Source organism: Haematobia irritans, chromosome 1 (assembly GCF_050003625.1).
Source record: "Haematobia irritans isolate KBUSLIRL chromosome 1, ASM5000362v1, whole genome shotgun sequence".
NCBI lineage: Eukaryota > Metazoa > Arthropoda > Insecta > Diptera > Muscidae > Haematobia > Haematobia irritans.
The window spans coordinates 158,820,823-158,839,293 of record NC_134397.1 but is presented as its reverse complement, the minus strand read 5'-3'; the positions used below and the strand labels follow the sequence as shown (position 1 = coordinate 158,839,293).

The 18,471-nt window shown below is 33.1% G+C and overlaps 1 protein-coding gene across 1 annotated transcript in view; it reads left to right on the top strand.

Moving 5' to 3' along the window:
• Sox100B overlaps positions 1-18,471 on the top strand; it is a 158,056-nt gene that overhangs the window by 10,797 nt on the left and 128,788 nt on the right. The gene's annotated exons all lie outside the window — the stretch shown is intronic.

Genomic DNA, 18,471 nt, shown 5'->3' with positions numbered 1-18,471 from the left:
CCATGCTAAAATTGGTCCACATCGGTCTATAATTATATATAGCCCCCATGTAAAACGATCCCCACATTTGGCTTGCGGAGCCTCAAAGAGAAGCAAATTTCATCCGATCCGGCTGAAATTTGGTAGATGATGTTGGTATATGGTCCCTATCAACCATGCCAAAATTGGTCCATATCGGTCCATAATTATTTATAGCCCCCATATAAACCAATCCCATGATTTGAACTCCGGAGCCTCTTAAAGGAGCAAAATTCATCCGATCCGGTTGAAATTTGGTACGTGGTGTTAGAATGTGGACTCTAACAAACACGCAAAAATTGGTCCATATCGGTCCATAATTATATATAGCCCCCATATAAATCGATCCCCAGATTTGTCCTACGGAGCCTCTTGGAGGAGCAAAATTCATCCGATACGGTTGAAATTTGGAACTTGGTGTTAGAATGTGGTCTCTAACAAACACGCAAGAATTGGTCCTCATCGGTCCATAATCATATATAGCCCCCATATAAACCGTTCCCCAGATTTGATCTCCGGAGCCTCTTGGAGGAGCAAAATTCATCTGATCCGGTTGAAATTTGCAACGTGGTGTTAGTATAAGGCCGCTAATTACCATGCCAAAATTGGTCCATATCGGTCTATATTTATATATAGCCGATCCCCAATCACACAAAAAGTGGTCCATATTGGTTCATATTTAATCATGGTTGCCACTCGAGCCAAAAAATAATCTACCAAAATTTTATTTTTATAGAAAACATTGTCAAAATGTTATTTCTATAGAAAATTTTGTCAGAATTTTATTTCTATAGAAAATTGTTTCCAAATTTTACTTCTATAGAAAATGTTGTCAAAATTTTATTTCTATAGAAACTTTAAACTTAATTATATACGTATTTAATAGGCCTTTTTTAGTTTAATATATACCACGTATGGACTATGTGGTATATATTACGGTGTACGGTTTAAGATACCTTGCCATCGGCAAGTGTTACCGCAATCCAAGTAATTCGATTGTGGATGATAGTCTTCAGCAGAAGTTTCTACGCAATCCATGGTGGAGGGTACATAAGCTTCGGCCTGGCCGAACTTACGGCCGTATGTACTTGTTTAGTTTTCTTTTTTTTTTAATTTCTTCCATATGGAATTCCAACTTCTAAAGCAATGCAAATGATCCAAAAATGGAGTACTTCCGTCCTATGACAAGCCCATGTAAAATTCATTGGAGATGTTTCAAGTTTGCACTACTTCCAGATCACAAATTGGGGATCCAAATTACTTTTTTTGAAGCTCTTCTTTGCTGGCGTACTAAAGTGGTGAAACGCCTTTTGGGCTCAGCTATAAAAAGGAGGTCCCTTGTCATTGAGCTACATATAGAATCGGGCAGATAAGAGAGAAGTTCACGACTGTCGTATCACAATGGACTATATATTATACATGAGCTTTAAAAAACTGCTGGTACTACTGAGTGGCTAATATCTACTGCAAAAATGTAAAGCGCTTTAATTCATTTTTTTATTTTTTAATTTTATTGTTTCAAAGGCAAAATAGGTCGGAAATAACATAATTCGAATAGGCTATTTCGGCACGATTTATGGTCTTAAAACGGCCGACAAAGTCATCACAGCTGGACAAAAGTGGTTCTGCGGTATTCTGGTCCATTTTATTGATTTTATTGTTCAAAGATCATTTTTCAGTATGTGATGCATTCGATGTCGTGATGTTTTCAGCTCACGAGCGGCGTTGATTTCGATCATATCTGGCCTTCACTTATCCATTCTAGCAATACCCCATATGCGTATATCTTTTCTATGTACGTACATTAGGGAGGATATTTATTATATATTGGATGTAGCGTAGAGTTTTTTTCACAAAAATTTATTTGAAAAAAAAAAAAACAATAATTATAATCATAAATTAATCAATAATGTATTCTCCTCTTTTCATCTATCGACCAATTAGTTGGCTGATATGGTGTCGAAAAAGTTATTGAGTCAGATTTTGTGGTTCCCTTCGCCATCGAAGGGTGGAATATAGTCGGTAAGTGCATGATCTGAAGAGTACGCGGACGAAATAACAAAAAATGTTTGCGACATATATGTTAATATGTTAGAACATATTATGTTTGGGATAAAACGTTTTTAGAAATAGCCTATGGACATATATGTGTTTAGAAAGAGAGACCGAGAGAGTATGCTGAAAGCAAAAAAATGGAAGTAGCCAATTGGCGCCTTAAAAATATTTATACACAAAGAAAATTTCATTAAAAGTATTTTCTATCAGTCTATGCTTAAGGTGAAACATAATATGTTTCAACAATACAAACAATATTTGTTTCGGACCAATCCTGAAAATATATGTATATGCTTGAAGCAGAATGTGTTTGGGAGTATATGTACAAAAATCGATTTTTTGAGGGGTATACGATGGATGCTGCAGAACTTCCTATTTCTTTAAAGCAATGAACTTTTAATTAAAATAAAGTTTTTAATCCATGCTTCAAAATTTTTTTCATTAAATTTAGGACACAAATTTTGTAAATTTGCGTCCCTCCGTTAAAGTCGCATGTCTTTAAAATAAGGCAAATTTTCCTTAAAGTAAAGAAACACATTTTCGATTTAAAGAAATTGTCCTTAAATTAATTGAAATATGGAATCTTTAGATTTATGATATAAACGCTTCAAATATAGGCTAAGACTTATTTTGAGGATTTGGCATCTTTTTTTTATTTTGAAGTAATCGTTATAATTTGGAAAGACTCAAAACTGGCATTTGTTTGCACGTGAATAGCTTTATTAATACGAGCATACCGCGAAAAGAGAATGAAAATTCGATAAAAGGTTGGCTGATAAGTCCCCGGTCTGACACATAGATTGCGTCGCTAGTATTAAATGCATATTAGTTTTATATAGTACCAACCTTCAAATGAATCGTGTCAAAATTTGACGTCTGTAAGTCAATTAGTTTGTGAGATAGAGCGTCTTTTGTGAAGCAACTTTTGTTATTGTGAAAAAATGGAAAAAAGGGAATTTCGTGTTTTGGAATTTCGGCGTGATAAAATACTATTTTCTGAAGGGAAAAAATACGGTGGAAGCCAAAACTTGGCTTGATAATGAGTTTCCAGACTCTGCCCGAGGGAAATCAACAATAATTGATTGGTATGCAAAATTCAAGCATAGTGAAATGAGCACGGAGGACGGTGAACGCAGTGGTCGACAGTCGGCTGAGTGGACAGCGACCGGTGAACCGTCTCCGAAGCGTGGAAAGACTCAAAAGTCCGCTGGCAAAGTAATGGCCTCTGTTTTTTGGGATGCGCATGGAATAATTTTTATCGATTATCTTGAGAAGGGAAAAACCACACTGAAAAAAAAGCATACTCGGTTCCAAAGATTTTGTCTTTACTTTAAAAAATTTGGTATTGATTCCGAGCCAAAGAAGCGGAGAATACAAGTAAGGATACTTTTAAGATACAATTATCTTTTAAATTTAGGTTTTGTGTACTTGCTTCTAGGAAACAAATTTTAATTTTTCGCGTTCTCAGCTTTTTTTCTTCATATGCTATCAAAATCCTTTAAAAACGAGTTAACGGCAACTTTATTTTCCAAATTAGGACTCGACTTCCAGTAGAAATTATGCTATGTTTGAAGTAAAAAACTTCTTTAAAATAAAGTTTTGAAAAACATGTCCTATATTTGAACGATTTTTTGCTTTGTAGTCAAGATGCAAAAAGACAACAAATTTAAAGACAATTTCATTAAATTTAAAAATTTTTTCAAAATTATTAAAGTCAAGTTGACCTTAGCCTATAAATTTTTTCTTTCATGTTAAGATACCCATTTTTAAGTCAAATCACTTAATTATAAGGACAATATGACTTCATTGAAAAGTTTATCGACTTTTGGACAAGGAAAATAACTTTATTTTAGAGAAATGCGTCTTCTATGCTAAACAAAATTTGTATTCGTATTTTAAAGACATGAAATCTTTGACCTCACGACAATATTTTTTTCAGTGCATCAACAGTGACTATTATATGGCGTTATTGGAGCGTTTGAAGCTCGAAATCTCGGCAAAACGGCTCCATATGAAGAAGAAAAAAGTGTTGTTTCACCAAGGCAACGCACCGTGCCACAAGTCTTTGAGAACGATGGCAAAAATTCATGAATTGGGCTTCGAATTGCTTCCCTACCCACCGTATTCTCCAGATCTGGCCCCCAGCGACTTTTTCTTGTTCTCAGACCTCAAAAGGATGCTCACAGGGAAAAAATTTGGCTGCAATGAAGAGGTGATCGCCGAAACCGAGGCCTATTTTGAGGCAAAACCGAAGGAGTACTACCAAAATGGTATCAAAAAATTGGAAGGTCGTTATAATCGTTGTATCGCTCTTGAAGGGAACTATGTTGAATAATAAAAACGAATTTTGACAAAAAAATGTGTTTTTCTTTGTTAGACCGGGGACTTATCAGCCAACCTGTTAAATGAGATCTGCATCCTAATTTTAATTTTATTGATCCTAGATTTAAAACCAAATAGGTCGCTAAAAAGTTTCTTTATTTTAAAGAAACCGCATCTTTGGCTCGGAATCAATACCAAAATCCGTAAGCGAAGGTCAAAATCTTTAGATACAAGTAATTTTTTTTTGAGTGTACACACATTTAAAACTGAACCGATTTAGACAAAATGTTTAAATGTCTAACGCCCTGGGGCGGAGCACAATGTAACCGACCGATTTTAAACAAATTGGTATGGTATGCATATCCAGAATCTTAATTCTACTCCCTGTGCAAAATGTCACCTGAATCAGAATAAAACTATGGCCCCTGGTGGTCATATGAGAGTAAATCGGGCGAGCTATATTTAAATCTGAACTGATTTCATCCAAATTTGGTATGAATACCCAGAGTGTAATTTCACTGGAAAATTTCACATATTCCTGCTACGACCGTACACCAAAAAGTTTTTCTAGGTGGATTATCCCACCTCAGTAATGCTGAGGGCTTCAAAGCTTCTCTAAGTGGTTTCACTGGAATGTGGAACGCCGTTCGGACTCGGCTATAAAAAGGAGGTCCCTTGTCATTGAGCTTAACATGGACTCGGGGGCCCATCTGAGCATTAGTGCCAAAGATACCATGTGGCTATGTCGTCTCCTTCTGGGTTTTTGCAAACACACTGAATAAAATATTGTCGTGAGGTCAAAGATTTCATGTCTTTAAAATATGAATGCAAATTTTGCTTAGCATAGAAGACGCATTTCACTAATATAAAGTTTTTTTCCTTGTCCAAAAGTCGATAAAATTTTCAATGAAGTCATATTTTCCTTATAATTAAGTGATTTCACTTAAAAATGGGTATCATAACATGAAAGAAAAAATATTTGGGCTAAGGTCAACTTGACTTAATAATTCATAAAAATTCTTTAAATTTAATGAAATTGTCTTTAAATTTGTTGTCTTTTTGCATCTTGAATACAAAGCAAAAAATCATTCAAATATAGGTCATGTTTTTCAACACTTTATTTTAAAGATGTTTTGTACTTGAAACATAGTTTAATTTCTACTGGAAGTCGATTTTGAATATGGAAAATAAAGTTGTCGTTAACTCGTGTTTAAAGGACTTTGATATCATATGAAGAAAAAAAGCTGGAAAAGCAAAAAATTAAAATTTGCTTCCTGGAGGCAAGTACACAAAACCTAAATTTAAAAGAGAACTGTGTCTTAAAAGTATCCTTACTTGTATTCTCCGCTTCTCTGGCTCGGAATCAATACCAAAATTTTTAAAGTAAAGACAAAATCTTTGGAACCGGACATGCTTTTTTTTTCAGTGCATATGCACTAACTTATAATACCCTGTTCCGTAGTGTGATGCAGGATCTAAAAGGCGCGTTTTGTATCCACTTGCTGCACGATGGCGAACGAGATGTTGAGCTGATACGTATAGGATTTTGGGATATAAAAACCCCTCATTACACGGTTGAAAAAGACTGTTTTTCATAAGTTTGGCTATAAACATTATATGTTTGGAACACAAATTTTTAAACACAATATTTTTGAGTGCAAGCATATAATGTTCATAAACTAGCATAACATGTTTGGGACATATATGTTAATATGTTAGAACATATTATGTTTGGGACATAAAATGTTTGTAAATATAATATGCTTGAATGCAAACATATATTAATTTAGAAATAGCCTATAAACATATATGTGTTTAGTAGCTTGGAGCGCTATTTAACAGGGAGCGATATTGAATTAAGTTGGTGGTTGTTGCTTGTTATTACAAAATTAACATTTTATTTTTCCTTGGGCAATTGATCAGCTACTTCTTTGATCCTTACAAACTGTGTGGTCCGCTGTTCGAATCCCCGTCCGGCAAAAGGTAAAATTAAAATAAAATAAAAAATCATAAAATTGAATAATTTCTTCTACAATGTTTGTATTACAGAAAAAGGTGCTAAGAACTAAAAAATCTCGTGGAAGTGAGAAAGATGTGGGGGAATATACAATTGGTCAGAAACAAAATTTTGAGCATTCAGGTCGAAAACCTATGTTGTTAGCACCTATATTACCTGTTTATTTTCATAATTCATTATGATTGTAAATATATAAATAAATAAATAAAATTTTGAGCACACTATTGTTTGGGAGAATTTTTTTTAAGCATATAATATTTTTAGGTGCAAAATGCTTCCAAACATATTATATGGTCACATAATAACATATTGTTTTTTGGAAGATAACATTATTGAATTTGGATGCAAAAATACAAAATGTTTGGAACTTAGACTACCCAAACATATATTGTTTAGACCAATATGCTTTCAAACATATTATATATTGGTAGAGATCAAATATATAAATGTGTGGGCAATACCCAAAAATGTATATGCTTGAAGCAAAATATGTTTGGGAGTATATGTTACAGAAGCGATTTTTTGTGAGGGTGTACCAAGAGTCATGCAAATCTGATAACAATTGCATATGAACGGACGAACGACCAGCCTAATGTTCACCTGTACCTGTACGCTTGTATAAAACACCACAGGTGGTGTCTGTAATCTACGACTTGATGCATTCAAGCACGCAGTCATTTATGGTCATATGAAATTATCCTTGTTTCTTTTATATGGATTTTCATGGCACATTCTAGGATTTGTTGTCTTCAACGCCAACATCATCTAACTGCAAGACATGAACTGATGTTAATATCTCGTGTTGTATTCCTTTATCCATTTACCTATTTCTAAGGGGGGAAAGTCACTTAAACAGTGGCAAGTGCACTTTGTGTCCTTTGTTTATTTGGTATTTGAGTTGGATGAACCACAGGACAAAATCTATGGCAGTAAGTTTCGAGTGTACTACCGACGATAAGGATTGCATATGAGTTCTTTGCTGTCAGGCATTGCTGTTGTTGTTGTTATTGTGCGGTCTGTAGATGGTGTAACTTTATTATTGAATTGGAATTTCCCCAGGAGTAGATGAGTTAGCTGAGTTGGTGATCATACAGAGACTCATACATTATTGTAAGTATTGTATTTTAAATGGTGCAACTTTTATGGGTAATGAAATTTAAGAAGTCCTACATATAAAAAAAATAAAATAAAAATGTATAATAATTACTTGCGGTACGAGAGATGTGAGTAATATGACCATAAATCTAATTTAATAGCCCCATAAGGTGAAGAACACTACACTTGAGGGATAGATTGACTCAAAAATGTAATAGGATTATGAAAGTTTTAAATGCATGGTTGGCTAGTTAAATTTTGTTGAAGAGAGAATTTAGAATTTGATAGAGGACTTTGTTGAATGGCTAATATTAAAATATGAAAAACAAAATTATAAAGTTGAACGGAAACGAAATTATGAACACCCAATTTTATAATTTTTAACATTTATATCATTACATTGGAGAAGTTAATAGAAAGGCAAATTCTAAGTCGAATTTTCAGATTTCTCGTCGTTATGATAGTACGAAGGTTCCTTTCATATTTTGGGTTTGGGCAGTCCTAGAGATGTCGGCCAAGTGAAAGATGTACCGTAAGGCTTGACATTAGGGAGCCTCCGAGGAGCAATTGTTAGCAATAGGGTGTCAAATTAACCGTTTTTATACCCTCCACCATAGGTTGGGGGTATATTAACTTTGACCCCATAAAGTATATATATTCTGGGTCATGGTGAAATTCTGAGTCGATCTAAGCATGTCCGTCCGTCCGTCTGTTGAAATCGCGTTAACTTCCGAACGAAACAAGCTATAGACTTGAAACTTGGAATAATTAGTTGTTATTGATGTAGGTCGGATGCTATTGCAAATGGGCCATATTGGACCACGTTTACGTAGATTCCCCATATAAACCGATCCCCAGATTTGGCTTGCGGAGCCTCTTAGAGAAGCAAATTTCATCCGATCCGGTTGAAATTTGGTACGTGGTGTTAGTATATAGTCACTAACAACCATGCAAAAATTGATCCATATCGGTCCATAATTATATATAGCCTCCATATAAACCGATTCCCAGATTTAACTTCCGGAGACTCTTGGAGGAACAAAATTCATCCGATCCGGTGTAAATTTGGTACGAGGTGTTAGTATATGGTCTCTAACAACCATGGAAAAATTGGTCCATATCGGTTCATAATTATATATAGCCCCATATATACTGATTTCCAGATTTGACCTCCGGTGCCTTTTGGAGGAGCAAAATTCATACGATCCGGTTGAAATTTGGTACGTGATGTTAGTATAAGGCCGCTAACAACCATGCCAAAATTGGTCCATATCGGTCTGTAGTTATTTCTATAGAAAATTTAGTCAATATTTTATTTTATAGAAAATTTTTTCAAAATTTTTTTTCTATAGAAAATTTTGTCAAAATTTTATTTCTATAGAAAATTTTGTCAAAATTTTATTTCTATAGAAAATTTTGTCAAAATTTTATTTCTATAGATAATTGTGTCAAAATTTTATTTCTATAGAAAATGTTGTCAAAATTTTATTTCTATAGAAAATTTTGTGAAAATGTTATTTCTATAGAAAATTTCGTCAAAATTTTATTTCTATAGAAAATTTTGTCAAAATTTTATTGCTATAGAAAATTTTGTCAAAATTTTATTTCTATAGAAAATTTTGTCAAAATTTTATTTCTATAGAAAATTTTGTCAACATTTTATTTCTATAGAAAATTTCGTCAAAATTTTATTTCTATAGAATATTTTGTAAAAATTTTATTTCTACAGAAAATTTTGTCAAAATTTTATTTCTATAGAAAATTTTGTTAAAATTTTATTTCTATAGAAAATTTTGTCAAATTTTTATTTCTATACAAAATTTTGTCAAAATTTTATTTCTAAAGAAAATTTTGTCAAAATTTTATTTCTATAGAAAATTTTGTCAAATTTTTATTTCTATACAAAATTTTGTCAAAATTTTATTTCTATAGAAAATTCTGTCAAACTGAACTATATACGTATGTAATCAGCCTTTTTTATATACCACGTATGGACTAACTTACAATTTAGAAGGCAGTGTTAAGAGGTTTTAAGATACCTTTCCATCGGCAAGTGTTACCGCAACCCAAGGAATTCGATTGTGGCAACCCAAGGAATTCGATTGTGGATGACATTATCTGAAAATTCCAATTTTTTAAAAACCGCTTTTCGGTTTCTATCGAGATTTTACTACGACTATCTTGTGGTACAGGTGTTCTAAAGGTGTTGTAAGTTGTCAGTTGTCTCTCCATCAGTATCTCCCTACAAAAATGTCCACTTCGGAAGAAATACGTGACAAAGTAAGTAGTAATTCCATTGAAATAAAGAAAACCGGTCAACCGATGGTTCAAAACAGGTTTTCGCGGTTAAGCGAAAATGCCAATTTTTTCACTATACCGATTAGACTTTTGTAATTGTAATTTAGGACACCCTAGTTAGCATATCCGACTTGTTTCGCCCAAACAATGCTGGTGACATTTGTGAGTTTTCAAAGCTTCTCTAAGTGGTTTCACTGCAATGTTAAACGCCGTTCGCACTCGGCTATAAAAATTAAGTTCCTTGTTTGCCAATTTTCTTGCAATTTGCACCTCCAGCTCCAGCTCCGAATATTAAATCGAGGGATCGGTTTATATGGCTGCGATATGAACCAATTTTTGTTATGGGCCACGTCTCAAGTTTCAATCGCAAATCTGGCCATCTGGGCATCGGTTTACATCGACCGATACGGACCAAATTTTTGCGTGGTTTCAACCGGATCGGATGAAATGTGCTCTTCCAAGAGACTTAACAAAGCAAATATGGGGATCGGTTTATATGGGGGCTATACATTATGAACCGATATGGACCAATTATTGTGTGGTTGTTCAAGGCCATCGACTAACATCACGTACCAAATTTCAAAAGGTTCGGATTAAAGTGCTCCTCTTGAGGTTCGCTCGCTTTTTTGAAAATAATTCTGCCACACTTGAATAGATAAAGATATCAACATAAAATTCTCTTTCTGTTAAAACATAATTTGTGGGTCCTTAGGGGGTTCAAGGGCTGGCCTATAGGCGTTGAAAGTTGGTCACCTCGAGTATATGAAATTTTATTTCCGCTGCCAAATCCGCAATTATGAACCGATTTCCATGATTTCCTTTTTAAATCCCAAAAAATGAGACATAGTTATAATAACATAATTTTTTTGTAATTTGCATATTTCTCAGAAGATTACCGGTGGGAAATTGAAACCTTTTACAGTTAGTTAGTGGATACATGAGGCTTATTGGAAAAATGACCGGCGATAGGTGCTTTGCCATTTGAGAATTTTGTAAAATAAACAGGTATATACGGCCGTTAGTTCGGCCAGGCCGAATCTTATGTACTCTCCACCATGGATTGCGTAGAAACTTCTACTAAAGACTGTCATCCACAATCGAATTACTTGGGTTGCGGTAACACTTGCCGATGGCAAGGTATCTTAAAAAATCCTTAACACCGTCTTCTAAATTGTAAGTTAGTCCATACTTGGGATATATTAAACAAAACCAAATTTTCTATAGAAATAAAATTTTGACAAAATTATCTATAGAAATAAAATTTTGATAAAATTTTCTATAGAAATAAATTTTCGACAAAATTTTCTATAGAAATAAATTTTCGACAAAATTTTCTATAGAAATAAAATTTTGGTAGATTATTTTTGGCGATATGGACCAATTTTTGGTTGATTGGCCATTGGCTATATATAACTATAGACCGATATGGACAAATTTTTGCATGCCTGTTAGCGGCCATATACTAGCGCAATGTACCAAATTTCAACCTAATCGAATAAATTTTGCTCCTCCAAGAGGTTCCGGAGGTCAAATCTGGGGATCGATTTATATGGGGGCTATATATAATTATGGACCGATATGGACCAATTTTTGCATGGTTGTTAGATACGATATACTAACACCACGTACCAAATTTCAAACGGATCGCATTAAATTTGCTCTTCCAAGAGGCTCCGGAGTTCAAATCTGGGGATCGGTTTATATGGGGTCTATATAGTTATAGACCGATATGAACCAATTTTTGCATGGTTGTTATAGACTATATACTAACACGACGTACCAAATTTCAACCGGATCGGATGAATTTTGCTCCTCCAAGAGGCTCCGGAGGTCAAATCTGGGGATCGGTTTATATGTGGGCTATATATATATAATTATGGACCGATATGGACCAATTTTTGCATGGTTGTTATAGACCATATACTAACACCACGTCGGACGAAAGATATATATGGGAGCTATAACTAAATCTAAACCGAGTTCAACTAAATTTGGCACAATTAACGTATGTACTCGTTGTGCAAAATTTGAAGCAAATCAGGGCAAAACTCTGGCTTTTGGGGCCATATAAGTCCAAATCAGACGAAAGATATATATGGGAGCTATATATAAATCTGAACTGATTTAGCTGATATTTTGGAGATTTTACAGGACTGGTAAAACATTCAGATGTACGAAATTTGAAGAACATCGGTTCATAAATACGTGAATTATGATCAAATCGGTTATAAATATATATAACAGCTATATCTAAATCTGAACCGATTTTTTCCAAAATCAATAGCAATTGTCTTCGACCCGAAGAAAAACGTTATGCCAAATTTGAGGACGATCGGACTTAAACTGCGACCTGTACTTTGTACACAAAATTACATGTACAGACAGACAGACAGACAGACAGACAGACAGACAGACGGACATCGCTATATCGACTCAGAATTTAATTCTAAGCCGATCGGTATACTAAAAGATGGGTCTATGACAATTATTTCTTGGCGTTATATACACACTGAAAAAAATATTGTCGTGAGGTCAAAGATTTCATGTCTTTAAAATACGAATACAAATTTTGCTTAGCATAGAAGACTCATTTCTCTAAAATAAAGTTATTTTCCTTGTCCAAAAGTCGATAAACTTATCAATGAAGTCGTATTGTCCTTATAATTAAGAGATTTGACTTAAAAATGGGTATCTTAACATGAAAGAAAAAATGTATAGGCTAAGGTCAACTTGACTTTAATAATTCAGAAAAATTCTTTAAATTTAATGAAATTGTCTTTAAATTTGTTGTCTTTTTGCATCTTGACTACAAAGCAAAAATTCGTCCAAATATAGGACATGTTTTTCAAAACTTTATTTTAAAGAAGTTTTTTACTTCAAACATAGCATAATTTCTACTGGAAGTCGAGTCCTAATTTGGAAAATAAAGTTGCCGTTAACTCGTTTTTAAAGGACTTTGATAGCATATGAAGAAAAAAAGCTGAGAAAGCGAAAAATTAAAATTTGCTTCCTAGAAGCAAGTACACAAAACCTAAATTTAAAAGAGAATTGTGTCTTAAAAGTATCCTTACTTGTATTCTCCGCTTCTTTGGCTCGTAACCAATACCAAATTTTTTAAAGTAAAGACAAAATCTTTGGAACCGAGTATGCTTTTTTTTCAGTACAATTTCACAAACATTATTCCCTGTACCACAGTAGTGGTGAAGGGTATAAAAAAGGCCGATAAAATGCTTAAAACTATTTTCTATTTAGTGTTCAATAAGAAACAAACAAGAGAGTTGGGTGAAGTCTAGAAAAATGTTACAATTACAGGTATTTTTTCGAAAAGATTGGTCAAAATTTGAAATTTTTTGAAATTCCGGAGGTGACCAACATTCAACGCTTATCAACCCACTAGGTACCCACAAACATGCAAACTTAGTGGAAAACAGCTCAACTTTCACACACATGTTGATATCTTTGTCTATTCAAAAGTTGCAGATTAATTTGCAAAAAGACCAGGACGGCCAATTTTGCTTATTTATCGGCATTTTGAATATTTTTTACTAAATAAAAAAATCAACTTCCGATTTTTCCCCAAAACTGGCGATCCGTTCAAAAAGTTTGAATAGAAGCAGTTCGTTTACAGGTTTAGAGCCAGAAAAAGAGAGTTTTTGCTAGAAATCTCATACATATAGGAGCTATACTTCATTTTACATCTATAGTATTAGTATCACGTTGACACTCGTGCCAAAAAAATCCACCAAAATTTGAAGAACATTTTAGCAAAAATCTACCAAATTAAAAAAATTTATTTTAAAGTTGTTGATCAAATTTTTGTGGTTAGTATATAAAAAAAATGGTTTTATTCGAAAGAAATGTTTTATATTGAATTTATAGAAAATTTTGTTAACATTTTATTTCTACAGAAAATTTTGTCAAAATTTTATTTCTATGGAAATTTTGTCAAAATTTTATTCCTACAGAAAATTTTGTCAAAATTTTGTTTCTATAGAAAATTTTGTCAGAATTTTATTTCTATAGGAAATTTTGTCAAAATCTTATTTCTATAGACAATTTTGTCAAAATTTTATTTCTATAGAAAATTTTGTCAAAATTTTATTTCTATAGAAAATTTTGTCAAAATTTTATTTCTATAGAAAATTTTGTCAAAATTTTATTTCTACAGAAAATTTTATTTCTATAGAAAATTTAGTCTATTTGTTAAATTTTGTTTATTTCTATACTGGTCATGGGACTGGTTGTATTTAGCCGGTTGGTAGCCACTTCATGCATTTGTCATTAGAACACAATGAACCAATCCCCTAACCGGTTTAATTGTCTCTATCATGGTGTTAATTAACACCTTTCTGGTCCTTTTGCATCTATCACAGGGACAGTTCTATTTTTAGTTCAATGTTTTCAGTTATATTTTCCCTACATTTGCTCATTTTCTACCAATATCACAAACATTTAAATTGACGTGTCGGCGCTATGTGTTCAATGGCGTTTGTGGCTGAGTGTGTTAAGGCGTTCTGTTATGCTGTCAGTACCTATGTGGGGGACAATTGACTGACTTTCCTACACTGGAAAAAAGCATGCCCGGTTCCAAAGATTTTGTCTTTACTTTAAAAATTTTGGTATTGACTCCGAGCCAAAGAAGTGGAGAATAAAAGTAAGGATACTTTTAAGACACAATTCTCTTTTAAATTTGGGTTTCATGTACTTGCTTCTAGGAAGCAAATTTTAATTTTTCGCTTTTCAGCTTTTTTTCTTCATATGCTATCAAAGTCCTTTAAACACGAGTTAACGACAACTTTATTTTCCAAATTCAAAATCGACTTCCAGTAGAAATTAAACTATGTTTTAGGTAAAAAACGTCTTAACGTGTTGAAAAACATGTCCTATATTTGAACGATTTTTTGCTTTGTAGTCAAGATGCAAAAAGATAACAAATTTAAAGATAATTTCATTAAATTTAAAGAATTTTTCTGAATTATTAAAGACAAGTTGACCTTAGCGCAAACATTTTTTTCTTTCATGTTATAATACCCAGTTTTATATGAAATCGCTTAATTATAAGGACAATACGACTTCATTGTAAAGTTTATCGACTCTTGGACAAGGAAAAAAACTTATATTGGAGAAATGCGTCTTCTATGCTAAGCTAAATTTGCATTCGTATTTTAAAGACATAAAATCTTTGACCTCACCACAATATTTTTTTTAGTGTATGACAACTCCATGTTAATTTCAACGGTCACCTAACCGATTAAAGGACAAATGAAACCACCGGTTTGGGACCAGTCCCACGAACTGAAGGGTCTTTTATAAACTCTCTTCAAAAATATCAACCTTTGTGTCGCAAACATTTTATTCTAATTCAGGAACATTATATTTTTGTACTTATATATATTGTGCTAAAAACTTTAGACCAGAACATATTTTGTTTACACTGGAACATATGAAAAACAAATGATTTTAAGCGTGTGAAAAATGTGTTTAGTAGATTCAATAATGCATGAATTTTCCATTTTTTGCATATGGCATATGATAAAATTCGTCTAAAAAAATCTTAGATAAAATTTTTAAAACAAATCATACATCATGCTTTAACATCTTAGTACATATTGGCCTTGATTTTATTGTTTTTGTGTAGTCAAGTCTATGGACATGATTTCCCTTGCTGCATGACAGGATATAATTTTTCACATACCATGTGATTGCTTCAAAAGGATTTACCAATACATGCATAGCTAACCGTATGTTGGATAATCCCTTCTGAATGCTTGTTAAACGCCTGCTATTGTCATCCATTTGTGTCATGTACCGGCGTATGTTGTAAACGTTTTTGCTTTTAGTCAATCCCCTTTGCAGTTTTTCATTTCAAAAACTTTATTGATTGATAGCTGTTGTATGCGATGGACCGACCATGACCAAGTACTAGAGGTGATTTTGTTCGAAAGTTCACAAAACCAACGTCCCACATTTAAATTTCATTTCAAAGGTATGTAAGTGCCCTAAAGTCCGAAAAAAAATTATTAGCAGACAGTGTCATAGTTATTCGTCACTGCTTTTCGTTGCTTGCTGGGAAAAGTGGTCATTAGCTTGAGGTGGTATACATATATGTTATGTATATGCTATGGAATTGGAGTGGAATATAGAGATGTCATAAATAAATCACGCGGTCAACCAGAAATTGAGCTTCATCAGACAATACTGAACATATTTATATTCATGTATTATTCTTTCTATCCATAGCTTTCTTTATCAGTATGTGTCATTTGCCCGGGCTCTCAATATGTCAAGTTTTAAAGTTGACACTTTTGTACTGTTTTTGATACTATTTGACTATAAAAGATACCGTGGTACACATACGCCACTTTTTAACCTGGATTGGCGCTCCAAATATTTATCAAAAAGGTGATAAATACGCCTGAATCTGAATGGGAAAGATCCGAAGTCATTCTTTACTAGACATGAGCATCATGGAGAAAAGTGTAGACAAATTTCATCAATTACTCTCCGAAGCTTATTCAGAGTGTGTACTTTTAATTGGCTCTACGAAATAACGCCCCAATGAAATAAGACCGCAAAGAGAAAATGAAATAAGGCCCCAAAAATTGGGGTATTTTTTCACAACGAAATAAATCCCCAAAACAAATATGAAATAAAGCCCCAAAATATGAAATAGCGTCCCAAATGTGTATGAAATAACACCTCAAAAATTTTGACCAAAAAAGTCAGGATTTAAACATGTTTTTATTTACCAAAAAAATTAATTCAATAGAATTCAAAAAACGACAAATTTTGAAAAGCATACATATTAATTAAATTACTATAAATATTCAATACGTAAATAAGTATAAATCAAATTATTATTCAAATTGTAAATCAATATATATATGAACATAGCTGCGCTATAAATTACAAAAATACTATTAAGGTGTCTTTGACCGGTTGGCGACAGTAAGGACAACTATATTTTTCCAAATTCTTGGATACTGCATTGGCTTGCAAAATTAAATTGCATTCAGAACAAATCTTTAAATGTTTACACGGCAATAAGATCACATTTGATTTCCTATCCCTGCAAACAATGCATTCATGTTCATTTGAATCATGGTGTGAAATTTCTGAAGCCTCATCTTCCGAAGTATCTTCATCTTCCTCAAAAATACTAATTTCTGGAGCCATATCGACACAAATTTTATTCCGTTCGTACACCATCCGGGATAAGAAAGTATCAGCCGTTATTTTTCCTTGTTTTAGCTGCAATGTGGATTCTTCGATTAGTCTGTGACGCAACGCGTCCTGTTTTTTTTTTTCGTTTGCACAGAGTTCCTCCACCCTCAACGCATTGTTCGAACTGTCTATTTTTGAAGAATTCCTCGTTGCGTATGACGGCTACGAATTTAAAAAAGTCTCCACCTCTGTCAGCACTTCGTCCCAACACACCATTATAGGCTTCTACTGCCGAAGTAGTCCTGGTTTTTTGATTGTAAACGCTAAAATTTTTAGACCCAATATGAAAAAGATTTTAAGAGTTATGGTGCAACTATATCATACTGGAGTAACTCAAAATAATCTATATCACACCTTTTGTATCCATTGCCTTTCGTAGTAATTTAGAAATGGTAGGAATACACCTTCACTATCCATTAAAAATATCTTGCCTTTAATATCTCGAAAAGAGGTCCCAATGAGATTTGGTGGAAGGAGTGGAAGCGCCATTATTTTGTGGTATTCTGCAGAAGCTGGTTTCGAAGATTTTATATATTGTAAAAGCTGTTTGTGGCTCCGCATATTTCTTTTAATTGCTTGGCAGTAATGGAACCTATTAGTAATAAAAATATGTTAAATTTATTAGTGTTATCTGAAACGAAGAACTGCTTTTCGAAATATATAAATAAAACAGTATCGGACGATACAAAACTGGATTGACGTTTTATGGATGAGTTTTGAGAAATGTTTTTGCAAGTAAGAAAGACAATTTGGGCGATTGATTGACAAACTACATGTAAAAGTTGACATTTGATGAATATGTAGGCTAGAAAAAGAAAATTCGCGCGAATTTTCTTTTTCTAGCCTACATATTCATCAAATGTCAACTTTTACATGTAGTTTGTCAATCAATCGCCCAAATTGTCTTTCTTACTTGCAAAAACATTTCTCAAAACTCATCCATAAAACATCAATCCAAAAATATATGAATAAAGAGTATCGATAATATCTCATGTATTACGATAGTCTTCTTTGAAACATATTCAACATTTACCAAACATACATTATAAGAGTCGGAGGTGTTTAATAGAGAAAATTTGCCTCGACATAATTGATAAACATTATCAATTTAAAAATTATATATTTTAAACCCAATATTACTTACCAGCATCCAACCATCTTTATTCCAGGATAAACTTGTTTGATCGATTGTCTCAACGCTTCTTCATAATCTGTGATGACTACCGATGGTTCCATATTATATATATTTTCCTTTATGTAGTGAAAAAGCGAATCATATATCTTTTTTGTTTTTCCATCCATTAATACAAAAAACATTGGAAATATCTAAAAGCATTAAAATAATTAAAATTTGAAATGTTGAGTGCAATATAACTAACCTCATCAAAATATTCAATATATATCACTAAAAGTTGTTTGAAACAACCCTTTGGTACAATTTT